This window comes from Passer domesticus, chromosome 8, assembly GCF_036417665.1.
Source record: "Passer domesticus isolate bPasDom1 chromosome 8, bPasDom1.hap1, whole genome shotgun sequence".
Lineage (NCBI taxonomy): Eukaryota > Metazoa > Chordata > Aves > Passeriformes > Passeridae > Passer > Passer domesticus.
Genome location: NC_087481.1, coordinates 25,264,629 through 25,282,946, shown reverse-complemented (window position 1 = coordinate 25,282,946; position 18,318 = coordinate 25,264,629). Strand labels below are relative to the sequence as shown.

The window sequence follows — 18,318 nt, the reverse complement described above, 5'->3', positions numbered from 1 at the left end:
ATATACTCTAATGCATATATATAATTTATGCATTATATATATATGAATATATAATGCATAAATATAAAGAAATATTTATAAATTCTAATATTATATTATAATTATATAATAATGTTATATATTTTCTATATTATATTTATATCGAAATATATATATTATATAATATACTCTATATATAATAATATATAAAAATAGAAATATATAAAAATATATATTTATAGATAATGTATAGTAAAATGTATATTTATATAGAAACATATAAAATATATATTTTTATATATTTTAAAAAATAAATATATATTTATTTATAAAATATGTATAAAAATATATATTTCTATTTTAAAATATATATATTTGACTAGTTGTGCTCCTGCTGGTGCTGTGTTTCCTCCTCCAGCAGGAAAGCACCACATCCCAGGGCATGCCAGGAGGCACAATTGGCCTGGAGGATTAAGGCCACGGTGACACATCCCTCATCCTTTACCTCTCCTCCTTCCCACTGGCCCACTTTGAGCTCTCAAAGGCAGGAAGCAGCAGGGCGGTGTTTTGATGGCCTGAATTTGTTGTGAGTCACCTCAGCAGTGCCTTTCTCCTCGTTAATTGGCTCTGGGTTTGTTGTGGTCCCCGTCCCCGTTGTCCCCCAGCCTTGGGGTGAGCGTGGAGGGTCTGGTGGGTCTGGCACAGGGGGGGAGTTCTGCCCCTGGACTGGGCTGACCTGGGAGATCTCTGCGGGATGGGATGAGGTCAGGCAAGGCAGAGCATGAGAAAGAGGGAGATGTTTTTGCCGAGCTTTGTTCCAGATGACACAAATTTGGAATTTGTTGAAATTTGTGGTGTGGAGCTCCTGGGAGCGGCTCACGCCCTCTCCAAGGGTTCTTGAGGGACTTTCCTCACCAGGGTGGTCCCTGCCCTGTGCCAGCATTCCCTGCCCCTCCCTGGGCTCCTCAGGGAAGGAGCATCTCTGGATTCTTTGTTTCTCTTTTTTTGTGTTGTTTATTAGTTCTTATTTATGTTAGAGTCTCACAAACTGTGACTTCTGCAGCACTTCCTTTTAATAAGGTGGAAATTGAGCTGAATCTCTCTTTTAATAAGGTTTTTTAAGGATAAATTGTCTCATTAAGAAATTACATTTAAATTACTTTTGTTTTTAACTCAATAACTACTTGTGGCTGGCAATGTGGATTTAATTATTTAATTACACAATATTACTTTAACTCATGAAGGAGATAAAGAAGAAGGACTAGTTTCTGTCTTAAAACTTCTAAATAGAAGCTTATATATATTTGTTTAATAGAATAATACATTAATAATATATTTGTATAACAGGCATTTGTATATATATTTTTATACATTTATTTATATATTTAAATATATACAAATAATATATTTGTATAATAGCCATATATATTATATATGTTTATATTTTTATTTTTTAATTTTTTATATTTTTATATATGAAATATTATTAAAATATTTTTCTGTATTTATAAATATATATTTATATATTTATTTTAGATGTATTTTATATATACAATCAATAATATATTTGTATAATAGGCATATATAGATTTGTATATTTTAATATTTCATATATTAAATATATAATATATATTTAATATTTTTAAATTATTAAATATATTTTTCAATATTTATAAATATATATAGTATATTTGTAAATATATATTTTAATATATTTCTATGTATATATTTATATATATCACTATATTCTAAAACTTTAAATTCTTAAGTTTTCTACTACGTGATATCACACACTTATTCAAACTACACACTCATAATCTCAGTTTTATCATTCAATTTTGGAAGCTTTCTCTACGGTCTGAGGTTCTCATGGGGGTCAGTGCCTGTCAGCGCAGGAATTCTGAAATTCTCAGCAGCCAGGGTTCCAACAAAGATCCACCCTGGACTGGCCAGAGTGTAAGATTTAGGAGCTTTTCCCTTTTTTTTCTCAGTATTATCAGGCTTGTAGGAAAACTAAAACCTGGCCTTCCAATTAAAAACGAAGCCCAGTACCATCGCTGGCAGGTGCCATTGAAAACCTGCTGGGTTAAGCAGGTCCTGCCCAGTTCCACACCCCAGCAGGGCTGTTCCAGGCCTAGTGGAGCCTTTCCCTGGAGCACAGGGAAGCCTGAGGGCTTCCCCAAGGCATTCTCCTTCCGAAATCTGCCTCTGCTGTAAATCCTGCTTGAGTTTGAGGGTCCCTGAACTTCCTTTGCTGCTCAGCTGCAGGGGATGGGATGGGGTGGGATCCATGGGATGGGATGGGATGGGATGGGATGGGATGGGATGGGATGGGATGGGATGGGATGGGATGGGATGGGATGGGATGGGATGGGGTCCATGGGATGGGATGGAATCCATGGGATGGGGTGGGATCCATGGAATGGCATGGGATGGGATCCATGGGATGGGATGGGATAGGGTCCATGGGATGGGATGGGATCCATGAGATGGGGTGGATGGGATGGATGAGAAGGGATGGGATTCATGGGATGAGATGGGATGGTATCCATGGGATGGGATGGCGTTGGATGGGATGGGATGGCATGGGATCCATGGGATGGGATGGGAGGAGAGGTGAGGCACAATCCCTGCTGAGGCTGCTCTGTTGAGTGGACCGAGCTGCTGGGGGATAAAAAGGGACCCCCTGAGCAGCTCTGGGTTAGTTGGGAGCTGCTGGAATGGCAGGAGCTCCTCTTGGCTAGGTGTTTCCAGGGAGAGCTCCAGGTGTGCAGTTAAGGCCAGCATTTACTAATTTTGCCTTTCTTTTAAGAGCCAAAGGATTTTCTGGCTTTCTGCAGCTTTTCTTTCATGCTTTAGGAGAAGATTTTGGGGAAGTGTAGAGCTCATCTTCTCACCAGTTGTTAAGAGAGTCAAAAGCACCAGCTTTTCCTTCTCTGTGGTTCCTGAATTCCCTCATCTCTTGGCACTTGGAGCAGCCTTTGGGGGTTTTTTTGGGTTTTTTTTTTGTGAAAGCTGCACATGAAAATGGCTGGGAAGCCACAAAAGGTGCCTGATGGGAAGCCAGGAAAGATGCCTGCTGAAAAGCATCTTGGAACAGCAGCAACCCTTGATATGGGAGGGAAAAAATAGCCATGGTGCTGTGCTGTGTGCTGATGCTGTGTGCGTGTGATGTGGATAAAACCCCAGCTGTGTTTGGCTTTGGTTTTATGTTGCTTTGGATGGCTGAACCGGAAAAGGAAAGAAATGAAAAAAGAGCTGTACGTGCATAAAAAAATAGAGCTGGATAAGACCTAGGTCATCTACTCAATACTTTCCTGCCACCAGATGATTGTTCCTGGACTGAAATCTCTGCTCTGAGCTGTGGCTGGGAATACATTAACCTTTAAAACAATAGTATTAGATTTTTATATATTTTCTTTAACCAAAATGCTGGAAACCTGGTAAATGTGAAGGGCAGGTCACGTTGAGCAAGTGGTCCCTCAGGAAATTGGATTTTGGGGGGTTTATTTCATGAAGGAGCCTGCTGGAATTCCTTAGGAGGTGGTGCTGACCTGGAGCCCAGCTGGCCAGGCTGACCTGGAGGACTGGGCTCTGTCCTTCCAGGAGTTTGTGGCCACCAGGGAATCCCAGGCAAAGCCAGCAGGGTCCCTGTGACAGCAGTGCTGTCCTGCTGGCTCCTGCTGCCTGGTGTGGCCATGGGAGTCCCAGCTGGAGCTGTGGGAGCAGCTCATGGCAGTGCAGGGAGTGCAGAAAGTGTTGCCTCGAGGCACATGGTGGTTTTTTAACCTCTCATGTAGAGTAATTAAAGGGTACTCTGCAGAGCTCCTGTGGGGTTTCCATTCCTGTTTCTGTGGCTGTTTCCTGGGATTGGATGGCAGGGAAATCATGGAATGGTTTGGGTTGGAAGGGACCTGGAAGAGCAAATAATTCCACCCCCCTGCCATGGGCATAGACACCTTCCACTGTCCCAGGCTGCTCCAGCCCCAGTGTCCAGCCTGGCCTTGGGCACTGCCAGGGATCCAGGGGCAGCCTCAGCTTCTCTGGGCACCCTGTGCCAGGGCCTGCCCACCCTCACAGGGAATAATTCCTTCCCAAAATCCCATCTAACCCTGCCTCTGGCAGTGGGAAGCCATTCCCTGTGTCCTGTCCCTCCATCCCTTGTCCCCAGTCCCTCCCCAGCTCTCCTGGAGCCCCTCTAGGCCCTGGAAAAGGCTTCAAGTTCTCCCCCAGGTCCTTCTCTTCTCCAGGTGAGCATCCCCAGCTCTCCCAGCCTGGCTCCAGCCTTGGACCATCTCCATGGCCTCCTCTGGACTTGCTCCAGCAGCTCCAGGTCCTTTCTTCCTTCAGGAAGGAAACCAGCAAGGAATGCATCTCCCTGAGCTTGGTTGGTGCCCAGGGAGTGACTTCAGTAGGAATGATTTGCCCGTGGCTTTCAAAGCAGTGCCCTTAAATTTCCATCTTTGCCTTTCCATTTTCATTTTCTTTGCCTGTGTTTCACAGGCAGGACAAGCAGGACACCAGATCAGAGGAGCTCTGTCTGGTGCCTCATCCTCTGAGCATTTCTTCCCACCCGGAGCCTCTGCTGCTGAATTCTTGTGTGCTGAGATGGTGCTGCAGTTTTAAGTGGCTGGAAACTTTTTCCAAAGGAAGAGCAGGTCCAGTTTGGGAACAACATCTTTTTTAATCTTCTCTCCTGACTGTTGTCTGCTGCTTTTCCGAGTTATTCAGCAAGTTGCAACACAAAGACACCAAGAGAGATGTACTGTTATTATTGGTGGTTGTTGTTCTTAAGTCTTTATTGATTTTTATGAAAGAAATAATAACAATGTGCATGAGGTATCCAGCTAACAAAAGAGGTCCTGCAGTACTCATCTCGAATTAAATACAGAGAAGCAGAATCCAACTGGGATATTGACAGGCAAATACAAAGCTTTGTGTTTCAGGGTAGTGCTGGAGTGAAAGCAGGACTCTGCCTTGCCACAGCCCACCTTGATGAGGAGACAGCAGCATTGTTCTTCTCTACAGCTCCTCAACAAACACCTCCTGAGGCCAGAAAGAAGGCTGCTCTCCGTGGGAGGGAGCTGCTCCCCAGGCTGGGCTTTGGGGGAACTGGGGTGTCCCCAGGGCAACAGGAGGGGGATGTGAGCCCATCCCCTCCAGGCAGGTGGGTCAGACTGCTGAGCTCCAGCCCACAGACGTGTTTCTGTAGGGCTTTGTGCTTTATCTGAGTTTCTGGTGTACATCAGAGCCAGGCTAGGAGAAACCTGGGGTGGCAGGAGGTGTTCCCTGCCCACAGCAGGGGGCTGGAGCTGGGTGATCTTAAAGGCCCTTTCCAACCCAATCTGTGCCATGGTTCCCTGACGAGCTCAGGGCATCCTTCCAGCAATGAGAAGGTGGTGAGGAGGGAAAGCAAAGAGGAAACCTGTCCCTCATGGTTGGTCTGACTTCCCTCCTGCTGGATCAGCTTGTGATTCTGAGTCAAGGGTTGGTGCATCCCAGGTGGGAAGGCTGGGAGGGACCAGCTCTGACACTGCTGCTGATCTGAGCTCCATCCTCTTTATCCAGCCCCAACATAGAGCTTGGAAAAGCTCCCTCTCCTTCTTTTCTCTTCTTCCCTTCCCTCTGCATGTTCTCACACGTGTCAGGACGTAACTTACACGAGAGAGGTGGTGTTGCTGCTGTTCCACCTGAGAACAAGAGCTACCAGACACCACATAACAAAGTGTCGCCGTCTTTGTTGCTGGATTCTCACTCCAAAAATACTCTGATAAGCTCAACGAGGCTCGGGTAATGTCAGAATTTGTCTCTCCCTTGACTTTACAAGGAATTCCTGAGCACGATATTGAATCACAACCATATTGAATCACAACCGTATCTCTGCTCCTAAATCATTTCCTCCAGCAAAACATCACCCCACAGAGGAAGCCCTTTCAGCCAAGACAAAAATGAAAGTGTTTATTGGTTTGAAAGGATCCCTCTGTGTGCCAGAATCAGTGAGAGAGAGAATGGGAGTGTGAGTGCCTCTGGCAATGCCTTCTCAGGGCAGTTTGTCATCCCGGCACGAGAAGGAGCTGAGCAAACACAAATATTCAACTAAACTAATATTTTTGGCACTGGGTGAATTTTGATTGTCAGCTTGCAGTGCCCGAGGCAGCAAACAGGAATGAGATGCAGTATCCTTAAGCTTTGTATTCATGGCTGAATTGATGCTCCTTTTCTATTTATTTGTAAGTGTGTGTGTGGCTCTGGGTATTGCTATTTATCTGTTGTGTGAGGGAGAGATGCTGATGAGGACCTGGCCAAGCCAGGGGGTGAAACAGCAAAACAAATGGGGTTTGGTGCTCAGGATACCCAAATCCACACCAAATTGATGATGTGGCAGCTCTCTGTGCTCAAATGGGGTTGGGAAAGGGCCGAGGATGTGCAGCATGACTGGAACTGGCTCCACATTTTCCAGATCTCTGCGCTTCAGTGTCAGAATCCTTCATCCTACCAAGGTGTGGGGCAAAAAAAGGAAAGCTGAGTACTGGTAGATCACCAGATGGTCAAGGCTAAGTCTGAGGCTTTTACACAGCCTCAGTGGGATGGAAACCTGTCCCCTTCCTCCAGCTGTGCCCCAAATTGGTGCTGCCAGGCTCGACTTGGAGGAGCTGGGCTGGTGTTTTTTGGTTGGTTTGTGTTTTTTTTCCTTGGACAGACACGGAGGAAAATAAACAAGGTTGTCAACCCATGACCCTTCTGAAAAGACAGGGCCACCTTTCGAGCTCCAAATGGTCCTGCTGCTGGCTGAGAGGCACTCTGTGGAGGCTGTACCAATTATGTGGGATTTTTCAGAGTGTGGGAGCTGTTATTTTCTCGAGTGAGCAAGGAAGAGGCTGAGAGGTGACAGACAGCTTTGCAAGGGAACTGCAGTTAACCCAGAGTCAAATTGAACTCCCTGGGAGCCAAAGACAGGCTCTGTGTGCTGAGCACTTCCCAGCTCACTGCAGGTGGCTTTGCAGAGGGAGCATGTCCAGCACCAGGTTTGTTCATCTCCCAGGTTGTCCTTGTGGGAAAATGCAAGAACCAAGCTCCTTCCTATAAAAAGGTTAAAAAAAATTTCCCTTGTTGTGCTCCTTACTCACAGCTGGGTAAAAAAAATGAGCTGAAAGATGAAAAGGACAAGAGGTTGTTTCCCTGTTTCTCTTCTCAGCTATCTTTGAGGGTGATTCACCCTCCCCAAATTCCTGGCAATTTCTCTCAATGACCAGCAGCTCTATCTTGTGTTTCTGACTCATAAACTGCTGGAAGCTTCTTTGGCTGAGTTCAGACTAACAAAAATGTAAGCGCTGGGTTTGATCCTGCATGAAGTTGCTTTGTAGAGGCTGAGGAGCAAACCAAGAAGGGAAAAGCAGAAGATGTAGTGAGGAAGAGGTAAAGATGAAGGAACAAGAGGTAAAACCCCAAAAAGGAACCCTGGACATGGATTTTGAGTGATGGAGGGAAAAAAGAAAAAAAATCATCTGTTCCGAGGCCAAATAAATGAACAAAATGATGAAGGATGCAAAACTCTGAGCTGTGGTTGGTTTCCAGTTGTAGCAGTGATATTAGTAATAAAATCAATACCAATATTAGCTGGGCCTAATAACTACACAGATCAGATTGGATTAGATGATATTACTTCTCCTGATAACCTGCTTTTGTTGCCATTGCTCTCTAGGTAGGCAGAGGTATCGTGTCTTTTAATTAAAGCAGGGGCTTCAGCACTGTGATTCACTTGTAGCCAGAACTGGGAATGGCTGGTCCATACCCCTGCAGTTAAACCTGTCCTGAAGGCTCTTATAAATGAAAATAAAGGCAGATTCCATGGAGAATCCTCTGCCTGGCAGCCTCAGTGCTGTGTGTGGCACGTGTGACAACCCAGAGCAAGGCACTGAGAATCAAGGTAGCTGAAACCAGGCTTGCCCTGGGCTTTGGACCACTAAAACCCTCCCAAAATGGGCTTTGCAGTGATTTTTGGAGGTTCTGACATCAGCTTCCAAGGCTCCATTTGATGTCAGAGCAGCACCAAAGCCCTCTGGAGGTTTGTTGGAGGAGGCTGTGGTGGAATGTCTGCTCCCAGGTGAGGCAGGCCAGGCTGGGGTCACCACCTCTCCCAGCTCAGGGTGCCCCCTGAGCCCCAGGTTTCATTTTGGGAACCTCCCTGGCAAACTCCCAACCTATGCTCCTCCACGAGGAACTCCAGCTTAGAGAAAATTGCATATTTAAAAGCAAAAGGCACGCTGGGCTTTATTGAATTTGTTCCAAACAGTTCTACATCCAGTCACCCAGAAACTGTCTCCCTGCAGGCACAACATCTTTTGCTAATGACTGCATGGAATAGCTGGGCTTGGACTTCACAAGTTCTTTGCTCTGACTCTGCACTTGCCCTGTGTTGGGTCTCCTCAGTCCTTTTTTATTTTTTGGGGTTGTTTTGTGTCAGTGAAATCATCAGCAAAGGGAGGGGAAGGAAAAAACAAGGGGTGAGGTCACTTTAGGTCTGAAATGAGAAGGATGTTCACCTCAAACCTGGGCCCTGTGAGCTGGAGAAGGGGAATTTGGGTTGCTCTCCTGCTCTCCAAGTGGCACCTGGGGGGCTGCTGGGTGTCCTGGACACTTTGGAATTAACTCCAGCCTTGGGAAACTTTGCTACTGCTCCACAGTGTGCAGGGATGCTCTAAAAATCTCTGCATGGGCATCCCCTCACCCTGAATCTGCCTGAGCAGGGAGACAGGGACCCCACAGCATCCTCCCCTCTGCGTGGCTGCTGCCTTGTTTCAGCTGGCCTGGAAGTGCTTCCAGCCTAAAAATAAAACGACAGATTGTCCACTTCAGCTGTAATTACCAGCTAAAAAAACCCAGTGGGGAGCAGGAGAGCTGGAGGATGTAGGGAAAAAAGAGGAAAGGGAGAAAGCAATGAAGAATTGTTGTGTCCATCACCCAGGCTGCTGCCTGTGGTCCCTGTGAGGGATCCCACACCAGGGAGGCTGGACCTGGGACTCCCCTGGGATGCAGAGGAAGGGCTTCTGGCCTGAATTATCCATCTGGCCCAAATTATCCATCCACCCCATTCCTGCAGGGCTGGCTGGGGTTGCTTACCCTTGCCCTGGGGCCAAGGCAGGCTCTTCTTCAGGCAGCATGGAGCTCTATGGTGTCCTTGCCTGCTCTTCCATCAGCGCTGGCCTGTGGAAAATGCACATGGATGAGGGAATTTCCTTTATCAGGAACCAGGATCAAAATACACAGACCTGCTGGATCTATAAGAATATTTTCTTTGGGGGGAGTGGTTCTTTTGCCACCCTCCCCATCCCTTACGTGTCCTGATCACTCATGTCCCCATTTTTCTGCAGCCTTTAGCTGTCAACCTTCCCACCATCCAGGTCTGATTTGTAGAGCTGTGATCTGGATTATATTTATTTCTTTTTAAGTTTTTAGGTGTATCTGCCCCACTGCTTGCAGGAGCTGATGACCTGGGACTGGGCTGAAGAGGAGGGAAGTCCCAGAGGTGCCACCAGCCCCATCCCTGGGGAGTGAGGAGGGATCCTGGGTGTCAGAGGGAGATGAACGAACTGGGAAAACTGGAGCAGCTCAAGTGACTTTCCCAGAGTCACTGACACCTCTTGGCACTGCAGCAAGGGGAGCAGGGGCCTGGGGTGATCAGGGGAGCAGCAAGGGGAAGGCAGTGGTGGTGTGGCAGGGAGGTTTTGGGGTTGCCAAATTCCCCCCCTCCTGTTCATCTCCGTGAGCCAGGAATGCACCCTGGGGACAATCCCACACCCTGGGGGCAATCCCCTTGCCACCCTCTGGCTTCCCACCTCCTCCATCACCCAGGAGCATTCCTGGGTGTGGCATTCACATTTTCTGGAAAAATCCCTTCGTCCAGGATTTTTCTCCTGGGAAGCTGAGAAGCCTCAGAGAAAAAGGAAAACAATATTATCTCATTTGCTTCTCCTGTGTTGTGCTCACATGTGGAATGTGTTTGGAGATTGTTTACCCACAGGTGCTTGTTTCATTGGATTCTGCTGGGAGTTGTTGTCACTCTTTGGCCAATCAGTGCCAAGCTGTGTCAAGGTTCTGGAGAGAGTCAGGAGTTTTCATTATTATCTTTTTCATTATTATCTTTTTATCTTTATCTTAAGCAACCCCTTTATTCATTATTATCTTATTTTATTTATTCATTTATTAATTTATTTATTATCATTATTAGCCTTCTGTAAGTATCTTTTCTGTATTCTTTAGTATAGTTTAGTACAGTATTCTTTAATATAATATCGTATCATAAAATAATAAATTAGCCTTCTGAGAACATGGAGTAAGATTCATCATTCCTGCCTTCCTCGGGGCGTCCCTGCAAATCCAGTAACTGGGATCTCAGGGAAGCACTGGCAGATGGAGAGCACAGCACACCCCAAGCCCAAAGCTCTGGCTGTGCTGGTGCTCTCCTTTAAATTCCAGCCATGTCACACCATTGCCAGCTAATGCCCTCTAATGGGTCCATTAACCAGCTCTGTCTTTGCCTTGGCTCCAAATTCCTGCCTCCCCTCCTCATCACCAGGCGGCTTTACCTGCTCCAGAAGATAGGATTGCACTCCCTAAATCTGTCCAAATGACAGCTCTGAGCCAGCAGCCAGGCACGCTCACCCTGCCTTGGCCAAGCCAGAGCCCTGCAAGATCCATCTCTGGCATCCAGCATTCCCTGCAGGAGCGTGGCTGTCCCCGAGGGCACCTGCCTGCAATTGGAGCAGATTTACAGCAAATAGCTCCTCCATCCCTGCAGAGAAATGGGATCTTTGCTTCCTCTCCACCTCTTGCCAACCTGCTCTCGGCTTTGAGCTTTTCTCCAAACACTCCAGCCCAAATCTTTGCTCACGGCCAGGGAAAAATCTTCCACGAAACCCAGCAGGACAGGCACTCATCCCTGTTTGCTTCTGCATGGAAGCATCTCCTCAAACACCAGAGGAACAGGGACTGGAATGACTCAAAATTGACTCCTTTTTGCTCAGTACTTGGTTGGCTTTCTCTGGAGTTGGGGGAAATTTTTAATAGTGCTGACTATTGATAATCTGTCACTGGGAATTTGCTCAGCACTTCGCGGCACCGGCGCTAAAAATGCAAGGTCCTGCTCCCCAGAGTGCCTGGAAACATCCAGGGAAAGCAGATCTGGGGAAGTGGCAAGGTCGTGGAGAGATGAGGAGTCCCAAGGGCACAGCCAGCTGAGAAGGCTGCTGGGGACAGGACCAAGCAAGACTTGTGGGGAACTTGGAGGAGAAAAGGGAGAGAAGTGTGGGTCTGTTGGAAGCTCACTGAAGGAGCAGCACAATTTTGGGGTCTCCCACATGACCTTGAGTCACATAATTTTCTTTTCTCTGCTCCCTGAAGATGGGGAAAACAGGGCTCTGGGAGCTCTTTGAGATCCATGGGTAGAACCACATGGTTATCAGGAGGAAGATAGGAGAGAGGTGGAGAAGGGCAAGCACAGCTCCGTGTCCTCAGGTTGTTTGTAGCAGAAGGCGAGGACAGAAATAGCCTTTAAAACAACCTTGCTGCAAACTTAAAGTGCATTTAACTCTGTTTTAGTGTCACTTTTATTCCTGATGACCTCTGATCCAGCAGGCAGGACTTTGTTTTCTCCTGTTGCTGGGCTCCTGGGGTTTTTTTTCCCCCCTTCCTCTATTGCTCCCTGATAATGTCACGCTGAGCTGCTGAAGCCAGCTGCAGTTTTGACAGATGATGTACCAGTTCCCTCCGCTTCAGATTTGACATTTCCACGAGCACTGAACACACATGCTTACAAATTTTGAAAGGGAAAAGAAGCCCCACCACTGCTCTCTCCTGGTTTAGTTTGTTGGGTTTATTGTTGTTTGGTTTGGGTTTTTTTGTTTGTTTGTTTGGGGTTTTTTTTTTTTTTTTTTTTTTTTTTTGTGAGTGTGTAATTTTGGAGTTGTTGAAAAACGCTGGATGAAAGGATCTTGCAATTGAAACCCTGGTGGCAGTGCCATGCATGGCACCTTCATGCCATGGCTTTCCCCCCACCACCCATGCCATTACTCCGTGGGCCTGGATTTAGCACTCAAAGCTCTGAGTATTTCAGGGCTGTGCTGTGAGGCACAGCAGCTCCTTCCTCCTCCACAGCCGAGGCAGTGGAACACAGTGGTTTGGGAAAGAAGATCCTCTGGAAGATGGGAGTGAGGGCTAACCCCAGAAGGGAGCCTGTACCTGAAGCTTGGTCTCCTGGCAGAGAAGGAACAGGGGAAAAAGGTGAGAAGAACTTTAAAACCATCAGCTGATATTCTTTGGGCTTTCACCAGAAGAAGCCAAGGGGAATTTTTCCTTCTGTGTGGATGAAAGCAGGATCAGGCTATTTATCTCTGATGAAATGCCAAGAAATGGTTGATTGTGTTTAGAAGCAGCAAGAAGATGTAATAAATAGTGCTTCCTGCTCTGAGAAATGAGTGAGGAGCCCAGATCTGATAACTGCCTGCACACATCTTCTCTTTTGTGCCGTGAGTGATGGGACTCCAGCACCCACAGAGGCTCTTGGGCTGGAGAACACAGCGAGGTCTGACACTGAAGAGCTGACTAAACTTGCCTTGGGGTGTCACAAAAGGAGGACTGGGAGCTGTAGAGGTCCCATTCCCACAGGGCAGCTCTGGGCAGTGCAGAGGAGGTTGCTGTGGGTCAGTCACTGCACAGAAGAAAAGCAGCCCCAGTGCTGGGGCTCACCTGACTTTGGGAAGTCAGCTGATGAAAATCACCTTCAGACTCCAGCCAGGGCAGGGGAGAGCTCCAGGCTGCTATTCCTTGTGGGAAAGGAAGAAGAAGGACCTCAATGCCTGTGAGGAGAGCCCCTCTGAATTCACAGCCAGCACCACGCCAATTCCTGTCTAACAAAGAGCTGTTCCTGTGTCTGTGGGAGCTGAAGTGATGTGAGATTTCAGAGGCTGGTGAAGATGTGTGTTGAGCTGCTTGATGCCACCTCAGCCAGTGAACACCACCACTGCCTTCCCCTGAACATTTTGCTTTGAAAATTAGAAGTGCCACACCCATTCAAAATCCCATTATTGGCTTTTTTATTATTATTTCTTTCATAACAGAGCCATGGGAGCAGCTCACCCTTCCCATTTTCCAGCATCCTGGTTTTCCCTGCATGGGAAACACCAGCCCGTGGCATTGCACAGACAGTAAATAATATTTCCCTTCACTAATTACAGAAATTAATGCTGGCTCAGGCATAAAAAAGGAACAAAGATTTATCTTAGCCCCAGCAGTGGCATTCACCTCCACATCCTGGACTTCTGGCAGCTGGGCATCACCTCCACGTCTCTTTCCTTGCCTGGAATGTGTTCCAACATCAGCCCTGGGGATGCCAGGGAAAGGGTGGAGGTGCCAGCCCCACCCCAAGCACAGGGACAGGGAGGTGGCAGCTGCTCAGGTGACAGCTCCTTCTTTTTGGGAGTGATCCGGGGGAATTAAACTTGTTTGGGAGGTTTGGACAGAAGTGGCAACAGATGCATTGTGTAATAAAAACACAAAAATCACTACTATGCTTTCAGGAGGGGAACAGAGGGGAGACAAACTGCAGGCAGCAGAGATAAACCCAGGCAGAGCTATGGAAAGGCAATATTTAATAGTTCACCAATCTCGTTTCCAGGGTGTGTTACCCCTAGAGCTGAATTAAGTATTGATGCTTTTTTTTTTTTTTGTTTAAAAAAATTTAAAAGGCACACATTAAAAATCTCCCACCACCAAAAATTTCTATTTCTCACACCTGAATGAGTGCATCCCCCCCTTTTTAGGCTGCCTGGGTCAGTTCTTGTTTGTCGTCCCCTTCCCAATGGCTCTGCCCAGGGTTTGATGACCCCACTGCTTCCTGGGGCTGTGCTGAGAGCCCAGCAATGGAAATTGGGAATTTCTTCTGGAGCCTTTTCATCATGGGTGTGTTTTACCATTCACTTCTGAATTTTTTACTGCAAATCTAGAGAAACTCTTGGAACTCAGGGGGGATGGGGAGGTGCAGGAGGTAAAGGGCAGTTCTGGAAGCTTCTTGTACCAACTTCACCTTTAAAAGCTGTAACGAGGCCTTTTGACACTGCATTAATACCACAAATAAAAATAATCATCCCTGAGTGGTCTAGTTCTTTTCAGGAGGTATCTGCTTGGATAATTTTTAAATTTGTCTAAAGCAGCTTGGAATTACCTCTAAAGTGCTCTCTATAAAGCCAGATTGTGCTGCATTTATTACATATGCTTTTAGCCCTTTCTTCCCTGATTTTTTTTTTCAGACTTTGATTGATATTTCTGTAGAGGACTTTATTTTTTATTCTCTTTTTAAGTGCCTGTGCTGGCTCACAAGTGACTCAGTACTTGATCAATACTGCTGGTGGCTGTTGGTGCAGCCACTGATGGGAAGCTGGAGGAGAATTATTCCGGTGAAAGCCTCGAGAAAAATCAGTCAGGGAAGGCTGGTGAGTTTGCTTGGCTTAAATATTCAGTGTTTTCAGAAATGGGGAGGGGAAACAGCCAGTAAACAGCCTTTGGAGAGGGCCAGAGGTATCTAAATACTCAGTGGAGGGAGTTTATAGTGACAAATCACATTACCAGCAACCCCCTAAAAAAGCAGATTCCCAGTGCCTCTGCACTTGGCAGCAGGGAAGAGCCTGTCAGGGCACAAGAAAGGCTTTTCTGGTTCAGCTGAGGAGCACGTCTGTGCTCACCACAAAGGCTGTCCTGACCTCCAACTGTTTTCCTCTCCAGGGAATCCTGGAGTCTGATGTGATTTCTCTGCCTAGTAACACCCAGCAGATTTTCCTGCCTGCATCCCTCTGTGAGCCCACACAAATCCCTTCTTCCCAAGCTGTGAAATGTGCAGAGCATTGCTGTTGAAATTTGCAGATAAGGCACGAGGTGTGTCTGGGGGGAGGGAGTCAGAACCTCCTTCAAGGGTCAAATTTCCTTTGTATAGAATCAGGCTGGTTTGGGTTTGAAGGTACCTTAAAGAGCATCTGGTTCTATCCTGCTGTGGCAGGGACGCCTTCTGCTATCCCAAATTGCTCCAAGCCCTGTCCAGCCTGGACTTGGACGCTTCCAGGGATGTGACTTTTCCCTTGGAATGTGCCTGGCTGTCCTTTCCTCTCATTCCAGCCCCGTGGCATGGATGCTGTCCTACACACCATCCATCTTCCCAGCTATGTGCTGTCACAGCGTCCAGGAAGGGGCAGATGAAAAAATTGGTCTGGTCAGGGGTTCTTTGTTAAATGGAAGCTGTTTTAGTGGGGAAACAGCAGCCTGTGTCCCTCAGTGAGCACTTAGAGGTAATGTTTGTGTGTTTAAGCAGGGAGGAAAGGGTGTGGGACCAAATTTTGGGGAGCCCCTGGTTTATTGTACTTGTGGGGTGCCCCAATGAAGGAAGGAATGATGAATCTGACTCCTTGTTCTCAGAAGGCTAATTTATTATTTTATGATACTATATTATATTAAAGAAAACAATACTATACTAAAGAATACAGAAAGGATACTTACAGAAGGCTAAAAAGATAATAATGAAAACTCATGAATCTCTCCAGAGTCCTGACACAGCTTGGTCCTGATTGGCCAAAGAGTCAAAACAATTCACTTGAAACCAATGAAACAATCACCTGTTGGATAAACAATCTCCAACCACATTCCAAAGCAGCAAAACACAGGAGAAGCAAATGAGATAATATTGTTTTCCTTTTTCTCTGAGGCTTCTCAGCTTCCCAGGAGAAAAATCCTGGGTGTAGAGATTTTCCAGAGAATGTGAATGTGACACTGGTTAAAGCCTTGCTGTGCACACTGCTGCAGTGGCCTGTGAGAATGTGTCACCCCTGGGTTAAAGGCAGCCCTGAGAAAGCTGCCAGCCCAGGTGAAAGCAGCCAGAAGTGACTTCTGCCGTCCTCCTCAGAGGGAAGATAAATGTCATCAGTCATCAGCCGTCACAGCCTGTACAAGGCACATTTTTCTCTCCCTGGAAGCGCTCTGGAGGGAGAAGGGAAAGCAGGGGGAGGGCGAAGGGGAGCTGAGAATCCTGAACTCCTCCTGTCCCTTGGGTGGCTCTGTCAGTGCTGGTAGAAAAATGTGAGTAAAGCTGAGGGAAACGAGGCATGGGACCATCCCAGGCAGCCAAAGCAGGGAGATAAATGGGTGCAAAATGAAAAAAAATCCTCTCCAAAAGTTATCCCAGCTGCTCCCAAGCAAGGTGAGGAGAAAGCAGCGGGCTGGAAAGGGTCAGGGCAAGGGGAGGGGATGTGGAGCTGCTTCTCAGCCAGCTCCCAGGTAGTTTAAAGCTAATGGTGAGGAACAATTCCTGAAAATCAGTTAATTCCAGTCCCCAAAGGCAAGGAAACTGTTCCAGTGCTGGGCCGGGCAGGAGCAGGCAGGGATGGGGATATTCATCCCAAGAGATAGGTGTGTTCCCTGGGAGCCAAATTCTGATTTGAGTGAGTGTCCCTTGCCCTGATGGGAGATAAAATGATGGGTCTCCTCTTCCCTGAAACCCTGGTTCTTGCTGCTCTGTGTCCCTTGGCAGGGCAAGAGAAGGCAATTCTCTGCTCAGCCCAGTTCAGACATTTCCTTGGGGACACCTGGCAGCAAACCTTTTCTCTGTCTTTAACAGTCTTACCCATGATTTTGTCCAGTCTCTCCTGCAGCTCAGGCAACCTCTTGGCATCCTGTAGGAAGTGATTTCTCACTCCAGAGTCCTCTGTTCCATGGGAAGTGGTGGAGACACTGTCCCTGGAAGAATTTAAAAGCTGAATGGATGGGGCACTCAAAGACATGGGCTGGTGCTGGACTGGGGAGTGCTGAGGGAATAGTTGGACTTGATCTTGGAGGGCTTTTCCAACCTAAATTACTCTGTGAAAAACCATTTATCCCTTTCCAACAACATCCCCAAGCAGTGGACTCTGCCAAAACACCTCCTGGGCAGGGCCTGTCCTGGTATTTCTGCTCTCAGTTCATCCCAGGGAGAAAAGCACAAATCCTGCTCATTGTATTTGTGGGGTTCCCAGATGAAGCAAGGAATGATGAATCTGACTCCATATTCTCAGAAGGCTAATTTATTATTTTATTATACTATATTATATTAAAGAATACTAAACTATACTAAAGGATACAGAAAAAATACTTACAGATGGTTAAAAAATACTACTGAATCTCGTAAGTCTTTCCAGAGTCTGACACAGCTTGGCCCTGATTGGCCAAAGAGTCAAAACAATTCACATGAAACCGATCAAACAATCACCTGTTGGATGAACAATCTCCAACCACATTCCAAAGCAGCAAAACACAGGAGAAGCAAATGAGATAATATTGTTTTCCTTTTTCTCTGAGGCTTCTCAGCTTCCCAGGAGAAAAATCCTGGGTGTAGGGATTTTTTCAGAAAATATGAGTGTGACACCTGCTGAATCCAGGAGGGCTTTGGGTCATGCTAAGAGAACTGAGCTCCCCTCACCTCTGGAAAACCTCTCCTGAACTTGCTGCCACCCGCCACGTCCTGGGGTAAACCAGATTTAGGAAATTCTTCCGTTCCTCAGAACTCGTTCTTGGGCTCATTCTGACGGTGCAGATTGCCAGTGACAAGGACCTCAGGGCATCTCCTTCCCAAACATGCCAGTGGGGTGGGATGAATTCTGGAATTACCGTATCTCATGGGATTACCAGATTTTGGAGCTTTTCAAACCTTTGCCTCCCCGAGCTGTTAAACTGTAGTATTTACATTCTCTGAAAAAATCCCTTTGCTCAGGATTCTTCTCCTGGGAAGCTGAGAAGCTTCAGAAAAAAATAAAACAATTCTTATCTTATTTGCTTTTCTTTTCTTTTGCTCATGTAGAATGTGTTTAAAAATTGTTTATTCACAAGTGATTGTTTTATTAGATTCTGGTGTGAAGTGTTTTCACTCTTTGGCCAATCAGGGCCAAGCTGTGTCAGGGCTCTGGAAAGAGTCACGAGTTTTTCATTATTATATTTTTATCTTTCTGTAAGTATCTTTTCTGTATTCTTTAGTATAGTATTCTTTAATATAATATAGTATTATTAAGTAATAAATTAACCGTCTAAAAACATAGAGTCAAATTCATCATTCCTGCCTTTGTCAGGACATTCCCAACAAATACAAGATCAAACTTTGTGGCTCTGAGGGAGAAGGGACCCAGGCAGAGAACGTGGCTCAGATTTAATCTCCTGGCATTGAGTTCACACATAAATAATTACCTGGGAACCTGCTGCTTCGATCTGCCCCACTGACCAGCCTCAGTCACGGCCTGGGAAATTCTCCTCACTGAGGTGATTTGCATAAGATGA

General features: G+C 46.5%; 2 long non-coding RNA genes across 3 annotated transcripts in view; one reads left to right on the top strand and one right to left on the bottom strand.

Annotated features, from left to right (window-relative positions):
* Nucleotides 1–4,477: 4,477 nt before the first annotated feature.
* Nucleotides 4,478–17,009, bottom strand: LOC135306207 (uncharacterized). Of its 2 annotated transcripts, none has more exons than XR_010367039.1 (3): nucleotides 16,640–17,009; nucleotides 9,100–9,183; nucleotides 4,478–7,059 (listed from the first exon to the last, which is right to left on the bottom strand). It is a non-coding gene; the product is annotated as an uncharacterized LOC135306207 (long non-coding RNA). The 2 variants fall into 2 exon arrangements; XR_010367040.1 differs by lacking the exon at nucleotides 16,640–17,009 and adding an exon at nucleotides 9,816–9,905.
* The window catches only part of LOC135306206 (uncharacterized), a 29,796-nt gene continuing 25,851 nt past the window's right edge, over nucleotides 14,374–18,318 (top strand). Inside the window, exon 1 of the long non-coding RNA XR_010367038.1 lies at nucleotides 14,374–14,465. This is a non-coding gene — a long non-coding RNA (uncharacterized LOC135306206). The remainder of the gene's footprint in view (nucleotides 14,466–18,318) is intronic.